Source organism: Phasianus colchicus, chromosome 35 (genome assembly GCF_987193195.1).
Source record: "Phasianus colchicus chromosome 35, bPhaCol1.hap1.1, whole genome shotgun sequence".
Taxonomy (NCBI): domain Eukaryota; kingdom Metazoa; phylum Chordata; class Aves; order Galliformes; family Phasianidae; genus Phasianus; species Phasianus colchicus.
Genome location: NC_143470.1, coordinates 373,697 through 385,982, shown reverse-complemented (window position 1 = coordinate 385,982; position 12,286 = coordinate 373,697). Strand labels below are relative to the sequence as shown.

Sequence of the window (12,286 nt, the reverse complement as noted above, 5' to 3'; positions counted from 1 at the left end):
GGCTTCAGGCCCGAAGCTGGTGCTGGCTTCTTGTGTTGTGGCTTCAGGTTTAGGCCCAGGACTCGTGCCAGCCTCTCTGGCTGGGCCTGGGCTTTAATCCCCAGGGTCGGTGCTGGCCACTCAGGCTGTGGCTTCAGGTCCCGTGGCCAGGGCCAGCCTCTCTGGCTCTGTTTGTAGGCCCCAGGGCCACTGCTGGCTTCTCTGGCAGCATCTTTATGTCCCAGGGCTGGTGCCAGCCTCTCTAACTGGGGCCGTGACTTTAAGCTCCTGGACTGGTTCCTGCCTTTTGGGCTCTGGCCCAGAGTCACCAGGGCTGGTACCAAATTTTAAGAAAACAACACGAGGGCCACCCAGTGGCGTTATCCCACCTGGTGGATGAGGGAAAGGCTGTTGATGTAGTCTACCTAGACTTCAGCAAGGCCTTTGACACTGTCTCCCACAGTATTCTCCTGCAGAAGCTGGCAGCCCGTGGCTTGGACAGGTACACTCTTGGCTGGGTAAGGAACTGGCTGGAGGGTCGAGCCCAGAGAGTGGTGGTCAATGGAGCTAAATCCAGCTGGTGACCGGTCACGAGTGGTGTTCCCCAGGGGTCGGTGCTGGGGCCTGTCCTTTTCAATATTTTTATTGATGACCTGGATGAGGGCATTGAGTGCACCCTCAGTAAGTTTGCAGATGACACCAAGTTGGCTGGAAGTGTCGATCTGCCTGGGGGTAGCGAGGCCCTACAGAGAGATCTGGACAGGCTGGAGGGCTGGGCTGAAGCCAATGGGATGAGGTTTAATAAGACCAAATGCCGGGTCCTACACTTTGGCCACAGCAACCCCAAGCAACGCTACAGGCTTGGGGTGGAATGGCTTGAAGACTGTGTAGAGGAAATGGACCTGGGGGTGTTGGTTGACGCTCGGCTAAACATGAGCCAGCAGTGTGCCCGGGTGGCCAAGAAGGCCAATGGCATTCTGGCTTGTATCAGAAGCAGTGTGACCAGCAGGAGTAGGGAAGTAATTGTTCCCCTGTACTCAGCTCTGGTGAGGCCGCACCTTGAGTATTGTGTCCAGTTCTGGGCCCCTCACTGCAAGAAAGACATTGAGGCCCTGGAGCGTGTTCAAAGAAGGGCAACAAAGCTGGTGAGGGGTCTGGAGCACAGGCCTTATGAGGAGCGGCTGAGGGAGCTGGGATTGTTCAGTCTGGAGAAGAGGAGGCTCAGGGGAGACCTTATTGCTCTCTATAACTACCTGAAGGGAGGTTGTAGCGAGCTGGGGGTCGGCCTCTTCTCTCGTGTAACTGGTGATAGGACTAGAGGGAATGGTTTCAAGCTTCGCCAGGGAAGATTCAGGCTGGATATTAGGAAATACTACTTCTCTGAAAGGGTGGTCAGGCACTGGAATGGGCTGCCCAGGGAGGTGGTGGAGTCACCGACCCTGGAGGTGTTCAAAGAACGTTTGGATGTTGTGTTGAGGGATATGGTTTAATGAGAACCATTGGTGACAGGTGGATGGTTGGACTGGATGATCCTATAGGTCTTTTCCAACCTTAGTGATTCTGTGATTCTGTGAACAAAACAGAGAAATTAAGATGCCTCTTGTGTAAGCAGCCTGGCTCATCCTCTCGCTCAGGCACCGCATGATCACACGCAGGAGATGTTGCCCCCAGGCTGCCCCCAGCTTGGAGACTGAAGGATTTGGGCTTCCAAGCAACCAGCAAGCATTTGGATGAGTCAGCCCTCTGGTTTTTGTGAGAACAGACTAGTCCACCCTGAAAAGCCATCTCGGCAAAGGCAGAATAGCTTTGTTCTTGGGCTGCAGCACTCCGTGGCCAGCGCTGCTCAAACACCGGGCCTGCATTTCTTCCTGGGCATCCACACGTGCTGAGTCTCCTGCAGCTTGCTGCAGGGGTTGTGGCTTCCTGCTGAGGAGTTCCTCCCGTTCTTCTGCAACTGCCCCCCAGCATCACTACCGCCTCCTCTGCTACCGTACCGGGAGATGCTTCAGGTCCAGTAGCCTGCACTTCCTTCCTCCATCAGCAGCTGCTCCTACTGACCTTCATTCACACTGGGATACCGTCCACTTCTAGCGCCAGCTGACCTGCAAGACAGAGGAAGGAAATGTGGCCTTAGCACAAATGCAGAAGCCCAAGGCTGTGCCACCACCATGTACTGCAGCCTTGGGAAGTCAGCTGCAACTGCAAGCTTTGTCAGAATTAAGGCAGGCACTGTAAATGAAGTGTGACTTGTGAACTGAATTGCCACAGTCAGAAATAAATAGTGAAATCGCTTACTTAACTGTAGGTGCTTACCTCTGACCTGGACTTGGAATTGAAGGGTACAAGACAAATGAGGAACACTTGGCAACTCAGGCAAGCTGAACAGTGCAGGGAAGATTGTCGCATTTCTTCTCCTCCCGGCCCAGAAATTAATTTTCCTACCTTAAAATGAAAAGGGAAAAGAGCATGACTTAAAGTAGACACAATACAGCCTCACATCACAGGAAGAAGCTGGAGAGCTCTTGCGGCACAGAGCTCACGGCTGTGGAAATTAAAATGGCCTCTAAGCTTTTAAGCAAGATGAAAGACGAGGTGAAATGCAAAACGTCAGCACTTCCTGCAGAGCACATCACACAGCTGTAGGCACCAGCTGAGAGGTAACAGGTCAGAAAGGAAGACCTTACTATGTGAGCACAGGGACAAGCTACTCTTCTGCTGGGCCTGTGTTCACAGTGAGGCTTTCCCTCAAGAGCGCTGCTCAAGCTGCTGCTGTCTCCAGCTGTTGGTCACTTCCCCCTGCTGGACGCTGTGCCCACAGGTCATTCTGCTTTGGGCAAAGCCTGCTGGCTTAACTCCAAGCCAAGGTCACAGGCCACGCTCATCCAGCTGGTTTGCCTGAAGGGGCTCAGAGGCCACGCGTGGGATCCTTTCTGCTGGTGGTTCTCTCCGGGCAAGAACCTCCACTCTCAGAGCAACAGCCAAGAGCCGGAAGGCAGAAAAAGCTTCCAATCCCCGTGGATGTGGCTGTCTGCAAAGACAACGGCTGCTCTTCAGCAGGGCGATGCTTATCCAGCAAAGCACTCACCCAGCAGATGCCCTTCCTTACACTCAGAACTGTCCCACAGTTGTGCAGCCCGTGGCATTGCATTTCCAACCAAAGTTCACATCCTGTTCCACCTGGACTGCCACAAGTCCGCGGGGCCAGATGAGATTCATCCAAGCGTGCTGGGGAGCTGGGGGAGGTGAAAAGCCAAGCTGCTTTCCATCATCTGTCAGCCTTCCTGGTCAACTGGAGAGGCACTTTGGCCACCACAACCCCAGGCACCGCTATGGGCGTGGGGCAGAGCAGCTGGAAGTCAATGTAGAGGAAACAGACCTGGGGTAATGGGTTGGCACGCAGCTGAACATGAGCCAGCAATGTGCCCATGTGGCCAAGAAGACCAGTGGCATCCTGGCCTGTATCAGAAATGGTGATGGCAGCAGAGCAGGAAAGTGATTGTCCCGCTGCACTCAGCTCTGGTGAGGCTGCAGCTCGAGCGCTGTGTTCAGTTCTGGGCCCCTCATTGCAAGAAGGATCTCAGGGAGACCTCATTGCTCTCTGTAACTCCTGAAGGGAGGCCGTGGTGAGCTGGGGGCTGGTCTCTTCTCTCATGTAACAGCGATAGGACGAGAGGGAATGGCCTCAAGTTGCACCAGGGGAGATTCAGGCTGGACGTTAGGAAATATTACTGCTCCAACAGAGTGGTCGGGTGCTGGAATGGGCTGCACTGGGAGTGGTGGAGTCACCAGCCCTGGAGGTGGTCAAGGAACACTGAGACGTTGTGTTGAGGGACACGGATTAGTGAGAGCTATTGGTGATTTCAACCCTGGTGATGGTGTGATTCTGGATCGGGGATTCAGGGGGTACACTGGCGGAGAGGGGGGGAAAGGAAGAGGAACATCAGAATGGGGGAATAGGAGGGGTGCGACAGGGGAAGGGGACGAGGAAAGGCACCCTGGGGGTCAGAATGGGGAATGGGGAGGGAACTGAGAAGGGGGCAGTGAGGTGGGGGGTGGAGGAGGACTGCAGGAATCAGAATGGGGGAACTGGAGTTGGGAGGGTGCTCCAGTATTCAGGTGCGAAGGGGAGCACAGAGGAGAGTTTGACCCTGGAGGTCAGAAAGAGGGACTGGGGGGTTGCGGGCCAACCACTGGGGGGACTCACCAGAGCTGAGTGCAGGGGACACAGAGCACCTCCTGCCGCAGGCTGAGGCCCTGAGTGACAAAGAAGCCCCACGGGGCCAAAGCAGAGCAGCATGCGGCCCCTGGCTCCCTTAGCCCCAGTCCCCATCTCGGTGTCCCCCTCCCTACCCATACACCCACCTGTAGAAGCTGAGGCAGCGCAGAGTACTGTGGAGTACTGCATCCAGATCTAGGGCCCTCAATACAAGGAAGGCAGAGAGATGTTGAGAAGGTGCAGAGGAGTGCCACAAAGATGATCAGAATGCTGCAGCACCTCTCCTAAGAAGACAGGCCAAGGGAGCTGGGCTTGTTCAGCTTGGAGAAAAGAAGGCTGGAGAAAAGAAGGCTGGAGAAAAGAAGGCTGGAGAAAAGGGCAAGCGAATGGCAGCCTTTCAGGACCTAATGGGAGCCTCTAAAGAGGAGGGAAGTCAACTCTCTGAAAGGGTAAAGAACAGAAGGACAAGGGGAAATGGTTTGAAGTTAAGGCAGGGAAGATTTAGGTTGGATGTCAGGGAGACATTCTTTACTCAGAGAGTGGTGAGGTGCTGGAACAGCTGCCCAGAGAGGCTGTGGATGCTCCATCCATCCCTGGAGGTGTTCAAGGCCAGGTTGGATGGGGCCCTGGGCAGCCTGGTCTGGTATGAAATGTGGAGGTTGGTGACCCTGCCTGTGGTGGGAAGGTGGTAGAGTCCATTCCAACCTGGGCCATTCTGTGTGATTCTGTGATTCTATCCTGCTTCTATCAGCGCTCCAGGCCATCCTGCAGGCTGTTGTGCAGAGCGCAGAGCTCTGCTTCCCGGCCCTGTGCTCTCCAGTACTCTCGTGTGAGTTCCACCTCCCCCAGGAATCTCCTGTTCCCAGGAACCTCAGCTGCTGCCCTGCACCCACATCTGTGTGCACATACGTGTGAAGAACCACAAACCCACGTGCAAGACTTCCCCGCACACAAACCTGTGCATTTACATGCACATGCAAGCACATCCTTGCACACCAACACGCACACTCCACCCATGTGCATGCAAATGTGTGAAAAATCACAAAACCGTGTGCAAATACCTTGATGCACACATCCCTGTTCATAGACACTCATGTGCAGACCCATCCCATTGCACACCCACATGCAGGAGTACAAGAGCGCAGCCCCAGCCTTGCACACAGCCATGTGCACACACACACGGAAAACTAAAAACCCAGGCCATTCTATGATTCTGTGATTCTATGATCTCTGCACACCCCTGTTTGCACACATACCTGCACTCACAGCTCTATGACCAAATGCCACTCCCACGGCTCAGCCAACACGCAGACGGTGGGAAATGTCAGGAGGAAAGATGCCCCGTTACGCTCCTTCATTCTCCTCTCTTTAATGAAGGCACTGGGGCACAGCTGTAGCCCCATCCTGAGATGAGGGTTGCTGCGGGATTCCTCGTTTGGACGCTGCAGGTTAACCTGGAGCGCAGTCTGAGGGACACTCCTCACGTGCTCTGCAGATGGAAGATGTGCCAGGAGCAAAGAAAAGACTTCCACAGGCAGCGCAGGGATGGCGTTCCTGGGCCGGGCGGAGACATACAGAGCAGTGCCCGCTGCCCTGGGATCTGCAGCACTGCAGAAGGGCTCAGGGTGCAGCACTGTGGCACAATACAGTGAGGACGCCAGGTTCAGCAGCCCCACGTGGGCTGTGGGGGTCCTGGGACGGAGATGGGGGTCCAGTCAGAAACTGTGGGGAGCTGTGAGATCCAAGGGGGTCCTGGAATGGGTAAGGGAGGTCCGAAGGAAGAAACAGGGAGGGGATAAGGAGGAAGCCCAGAGCAGGGATAAGGGTTGTTGATGGGAACTGTGGGTCACTGTGAGGTCCTGGGCTGGGTGGGAGGGAGGAGTACCAGGTCTGAGGAGGTCCTTAATGAGCTATGGAGATCTGTGGGGGGGGTGTATGAATATACATGTGGGGGACATGGGATGGATGTAGAAACAGAGCCTGCAGGAGCAGAATGCTCTTCAGGAGAAGGCAAGACATGCGCTGCAGGTGGGACACAGACATATGGGGAGCTATGGGGACATAGAGGGAAGGGGGGGATGTGAGGAGTGGTTTGAGTCAAAAAGGTGGGGCAGTGTTGGAATGCCTTTATTTCTTCCTGAGATGGGACTGGGGGTCCCTGTAGCCCAAAGGTGGGGCCACGATCCATGACCCCACATGAGCCTAACCCCAAGATGACCACATAACCCTGTATGTGTGCGACCCCATGGCGGCACGTGACCCACAGCCCTGCGTGAACCATACCCCCACACGACCCTGGCACTCCCTGACCCTGCCTGCCCCCATCACGCTGCAACCCACTGCCACGTGGCCCCAGAACTCTGGGATCCCTGCCCCCACCACATAACACACTGAGACCCGTAACTCCCTATCACCCAACCTGACCCTACAATCCCTTCTGACCCCATTACTGTGACCCAGAACCCCATCTGACCACATAACTCTGTGCAGTGCCATCTGACCCTACGTCACCCCATAACTCTGTGACCTGCAGGACCCCCATGTGACCCACGACCCCCTGTGCTAACCCCATGTGGCCATAGAACCATCTGTGTGTGGGGAAAAGGCATCTTCTCCTTGGGGGGGGACTGCCCCAGAGCTGCCCCAAAGGCGACATGGGGTGGGCTGCAGCCATTTCTCTCAGTTTGGAGAGATGGGAACTGTCCAAAAGAGCCAGAAGAAGGACATGAATGCTTCTGCAGGGAAACACCTGTCACAAGGTTTGGTGGCAAAGCAATCCCACCGAGACTGAGGAAGGGGCTGGAGCTTGGGTGCTGCGGTGCTGCGTGGCAATGAAGGAGACTTGAACCAGGGATGGAGCTGGGACGGACTGCAGGAAATCAACTCCTTAATGGGGACAGTGGGAGAAGAAATCCAAGTCAGCTGCAGAAGGAACAGCAGACCTCCTTACAAAAAGGCGTCCCAGACTGGGGACGTTGGAGCAGTTGGGACAGCGGTAAAGAAATGGCTCCAACATCAGGTCTTGGAGCAGTTGCTGCTAAGACCCCGAGAAATGGACAAAGAGCTCTGATGGCAGCGCAGCACAAGGAGGAAGGAATGCATGGTGGTGCAGAAGGAGAAGGATGGAGAACAGCAGTGGTGGGATTCCCCTTTTGCACGGTCACCCACTGCTACGGGACTCTGCAACAAGAAGCTGCACCCTGCTGTGGTCAGCACGGCTGTGTGTGTCAGCTGGGTGCTGCTGGCAATCATCTGAGCTGTTACGGTCAGGAAACATTCTAACATCTGCACGGATAGCAGGATAAGTAGGATCAGAGTGAGAGCTGTGCTGTTGTTCAGCAGATAGATGCTGAGCAGAGCACAGCAGGGCCAGGATGTTCGGACCAAAGGAAGGTGGAGACTGCACACGAGGGAAGGCACAGGTGCAGGACAGAGCATGAGACACAGCAATGGCAACAGCTGTCAGAAATCCTGCCTGCCTGTCTGCATAGGAAAGCACACAATAACACCAAAAGGACCAGGTTGGCCACAGACCTCACCTAGAGAAACAGCAGAGCGGATGTGTGGCCTAGACTGCGAGCCTGCAGTCCCCAGCCAAGAGGGAACAGGAGAGCAGGGACTGCCAAGGGAGGAGAGCTACAGGAGCAGAAGGAGCTCAGTGAGCAGCTGCGCCTTTTGTCCCTCACCACAGGGAGGGAGAGTGCAGAGAAGCCATAGCAATAACAGATGAGCTTTGCTGCTGCAGGGAGAGCTGTGCCTGATGGAAGAGCAGTGATGAGAGCGTTTCTTGCACAGCCCATGGGCACTTGGGGGGGATCTGCTGGGATGGGGTAAGCCCTACAAAGCTGTGGGACAGCCAAAGGACACGGATGGGAGGACCCCAAAGGGGCACTTTGGGGCAGCTATGGGGCACAGCCACACCTAGGAGCTGCCTTTACCCAACACACTGCTGGTGGTGGAACTGCTGCTGGCCACGGGCCGTGGGCAGTGATAGGGCTGTTCTGGGCTGCTCTAGGATGGCTCTGGGGCTGCTATGAAATGGGGCAGCTATGGGACACAGCCACAGCTCAGTGGGGTCGATGTTCCCACACACAGAGCTGGTGGTGAATCTGCTCTGATCATGGAACCTCTCCCATAGCCCCCTGCTGCCCCTGGACTCCCAGCTTGCCCAGCAAGATGGGGGCAAGCCAGGGGTCAGCAGATGTTATAGGCAGCTGATGTACAGCGACCCCAGAGCCACCCTGTAGCGTCCCCTGAACGACCCCAGAACAGACCCATTACTGTCCACAGCCTCATCCGGGGTTATGGTGCTCACAGGGATATGGGTCATGTGGAGCCTTGGGGTCACGCTGAGTTCTATGGGGTTTTGGGGTCATGAGAGGTTATGGATCAGGGCCCCACCTTTGGGCCACAGGGAACCCCAATCCCCTCTCAGGAAGAAATAAAAAAATGCATTCCAGCACCACCCCACATCCCCCATTCTCACCCCAAACCCCTCCCCACATGACCCCAGACCCTCTACATCCCCATGCCACCCCACGTTCCCACACCCACAAGTCCCACCTTTACCTCACACGTTGCCTTCTCCTGCGCAGCACTCTGCTCCTGCAGCCTGTGGCCCATATCCCCAGTGCTCCCACATCACTTTCACCCACATCTGTGTTGTGCAGGAAGTGCTGCAGCTCCACATTCCACTCCAGCAGCAGCTGCCCCTGCCCCAGTATTATTTGGTTGTATGGGTTCTGGAGGGAGAAGGGGGTGAGGAGGGGCCCAGGTTGGCTATTGGGGTCCTGGAATAGTGGCAGGGGTCCTGTCAAGGACTGTGGAGGTCTCTGACGTTGCTAAGGAGCCCTGGAGGCGATAAGGGAGATCTGAAGGAGGAAATAATGGGGTTCTGCTGGAGTCTAGTGGGGAATATGGGGTGCTGCTAGGGGCTATGGAGGTATGTGAGGTTTTTGGCTAGCTGTAGTGGAGAAGTTCCTAGTCTGAGGAGGTCATTAAGAGGAAATGGGGTCTGTGCGGGGCTACTGGGATCTTGCAGGGAAAGTATTGAGGGAGGAGGGAGGTGTCGGGGCTCTGAGGGAATTATGGGTGGGCTGTAAAGGAAAGGTAATGGGTTATCTTGGGGAAAGCAAGGGGCAGCCATGGGGGATGGAAGGAACACCTACAGGAATGCAAGGGGAATCTGGGCTGGGGCAAGGGGACAGCTAGGGGAAGAACAGGGGAACGTCCCAGGAACTGAGTTCTTCTTTCAAATCCACATCTGCTACTTCCTGACGTAGCTGCAAGACTGCCAGAGAAGCTGCAGTACCACTGCCCATTCTGCTGCCTGTGTCAGAAAGAGCTGCATGTTAGTGGGTGCAACTGCCACTACAAGGCCAACTCCATAATTGCAGACACAAAACCATCACCTTCAGTATCTGTTACAGGCTGACGACCGTGCCCTTGCACAGGAACCATTCCCACACAGCAAGGGAACTCCTTCACTGCCTTAGGATGCGGAAGAGGAAGAGCCCCAAAGCCTTCACAAGATGCTATCTTGCCACCAACTTTGGAAGCTAAACACACCTTCTCCTTTGAGAATTAGCAAGATGAATCAACGCACGTTGCTGCTGGAGAGGGCTGTGCTGCATCTCCTGCTGCCATCCTTGGGTTGTCATCGTGATGCCAATCCACAGAGCACTTTGAAGGGCAGTAACCTTGCAAGAAAGAACAGAGAGCAGAGAGCTCTGCCGTGCATTTCCTGTTAGAACACAGAGATGAGCTGTACAGCCCTTGCTCTCAGAACATACACCGTTTCTCTTACCAGCTTTCCATTCCTGCACAACGCTGTTCAAACCCCTCCTCCATCTCTCCCTTCATACACAACGCACAGCCTCTCCCCAGCGACGAGCTCTGTGCTGTTTAATGCCTGTGCCATCATCGGGACCTGCAGAAGAAACCTTGCGGTTAAGAGGGTTGATTAGACAAGCGCTTGTCTGGCAGAATTCACCATCTTAAGCACTTTAAAGAAGCGTCTTCTTGAACGCCCTGAATCTCTGTGACACATCAGGAGATGCTGAACTAAACCGGCAGCCTTCTCAAAAATGGAAGGGCTCTTCAGAGCCAGCTGGAGGGGGAACAAGATCCTAGGGGGGCTGTGGAGCTGGTAAGGGAGGTCTGAGGGAGGAAATACAGATGCCTGGATGCCTGGTGCTCAGGCACAAGCAGAAGTGCTGATGGAAAATCACCACACAGCACAGACTGAGTCGCTGGTACCTTGCAGTGAGCAAAGGCTGAGATGCACAACGTCCTCACCTGCATGCTTCTTGGAAGTGGAGGTTCAGCAGCAGCTCCACTCATGATTAAGTCCTCCAAAAACCTTCTTCTTTCTTCCTGATCAGGAGACTGGATAGTGAAACCTTCTCCAAAGCCATTATGAAACTATATCTGTACCTGAAGCCCAAGGAGAAAACACGTGTGAGATTTAAGACCACAAAACAGTGCTATTCTATTCCAATCAAACTTCAGTTCTCATTTAAGTTTCACGACTGGCATTTCAGCCACCCTGCTATGGATAGGTTAAACCTATGGATAGGTTATAGGGTGGGAGAGGAGGGTGAGCCTTCTAGCCCAACGTCCCCTTATAGCCTACCATCACCCTATGGCCCCACACAGCCACTTATGGAACCACATCTGCCATACACCTCCTATAGGCCCATATCTCCCTATATTCCCCCACTGCCCCCCTCAGCCCCTCTACGTCCCCCCAAAACTTCCTATAGCATAACAACCCTCTCTGTAGACCCTCCCCAGCCCCCTATCATCCTATAGACGCTCCCACAGCCCACCACAAACCCCTATAGTCCCATTAACCCTTTAAAGGTCTATAACTTCCTGAGGGGAGGTTGTAGTGAGCTGGGGGTCGGCCTCTTCTCTCGTGTCATTAGTGATAGGACCAGAGGGAATGGTTTCAAGCTACGGCAGGGGAGATTCAAGCTGGACATTAGGAAGTATTACTTTTCAGAAGGGGTGATCAGGCACTGGAATGGACAGCCCATGGAGGTGTCACCGACCCTGGGGTGTTCAAGCAAAGACTGGATGTTGTGTTGAGGGACATGGTTTAGTAGGAGCTATTGGTAGTGGGTGAATGGTTGGACTGGATGATCTTTTAGGTCTTTTCCAACCTTGGTGATTCTATGAAAGGAAGGGGGGAGCCTTCTAGCCCCACAGCCCTTAGAGCCCACCCTAGAGCCCCCTATCACCCTATGGCCCCACACAGCCCCTTAGAGAACCATATCCCCCATACACCCCCTTGTAGTCCCATATCCCATAAGAACTCTCCTATAGCCATCCCACTACCCCTTATAGATTCCCCCAAGAGCCCCCCAGTCTTTTATACCCCTCCCATATCCCCTTATAACCCGCCTATAGTCCCCCCACATTTTCCTATAGCCCCATATCACCCCATAGCCACAATAAAGCCCCCTATACTCCCATATCCCCCGTAACACTTTGATAGCCCATGCATATCCCCTTATGATCTTCCCTTACAACTGTATAGCTCCCCAAATAGCCACCGACAGTCCCACGCCCCCCCAGCTCCCATAGCACCCTATATCCCTCTATAGCCCTAAACCACCCCCCTAAAGCCCCCCCAGTGCCTTATAGCCCCATATCCCCCTCTATCCCCCTCATAGCCCCATTTTCTCCCATATCCCCCATACCACTTCTAGAGTCCCCACAGCTTGCTATTGCCCCAAATCTCCCTGTAGCCACAATAAAGCACCCTATAGCCCCACGAACCCCTATATCCACCCCTAAGGCCCCCGAATCCACCCCCTAGAGCCCCATACCCTCCTATCACCCACGCAGCCCTATATCCCTCTACAGCCCCCCTAAAGCGCCTCATAGCCCCACATCCCTCCTGATAGCCCCCCAACCCCATATTCCCCACACAATACCTATACCTTCACATCCCCCGACTCTCCCCCACATCCCCTGATATTCCCCCACATTACCCCATACCCCCCCAAACCCCATATTACCCCACAGCCCCCCTGTAGCCCCCACAGCCCCTAAACTCCCACATCCCCCCGGATCTCCCCACCG

General features: G+C 54.8%; 1 long non-coding RNA gene across 2 annotated transcripts; it reads right to left on the bottom strand.

Moving 5' to 3' along the window:
- Positions 1-1,098: 1,098 nt before the first annotated feature.
- Positions 1,099-6,306, bottom strand: LOC149913658 (uncharacterized). Of its 2 annotated transcripts, none has more exons than XR_016461063.1 (3): positions 3,086-3,329; positions 2,293-3,007; positions 1,099-2,081 (listed from the first exon to the last, which is right to left on the bottom strand). It is a non-coding gene; the product is annotated as an uncharacterized LOC149913658 (long non-coding RNA). The 2 variants fall into 2 exon arrangements; XR_016461064.1 differs by lacking the exon at positions 3,086-3,329 and adding an exon at positions 5,452-6,306 and having other exon boundaries at positions 1,107-2,081; positions 2,293-2,421.
- Positions 6,307-12,286: the final 5,980 nt, after the last annotated feature.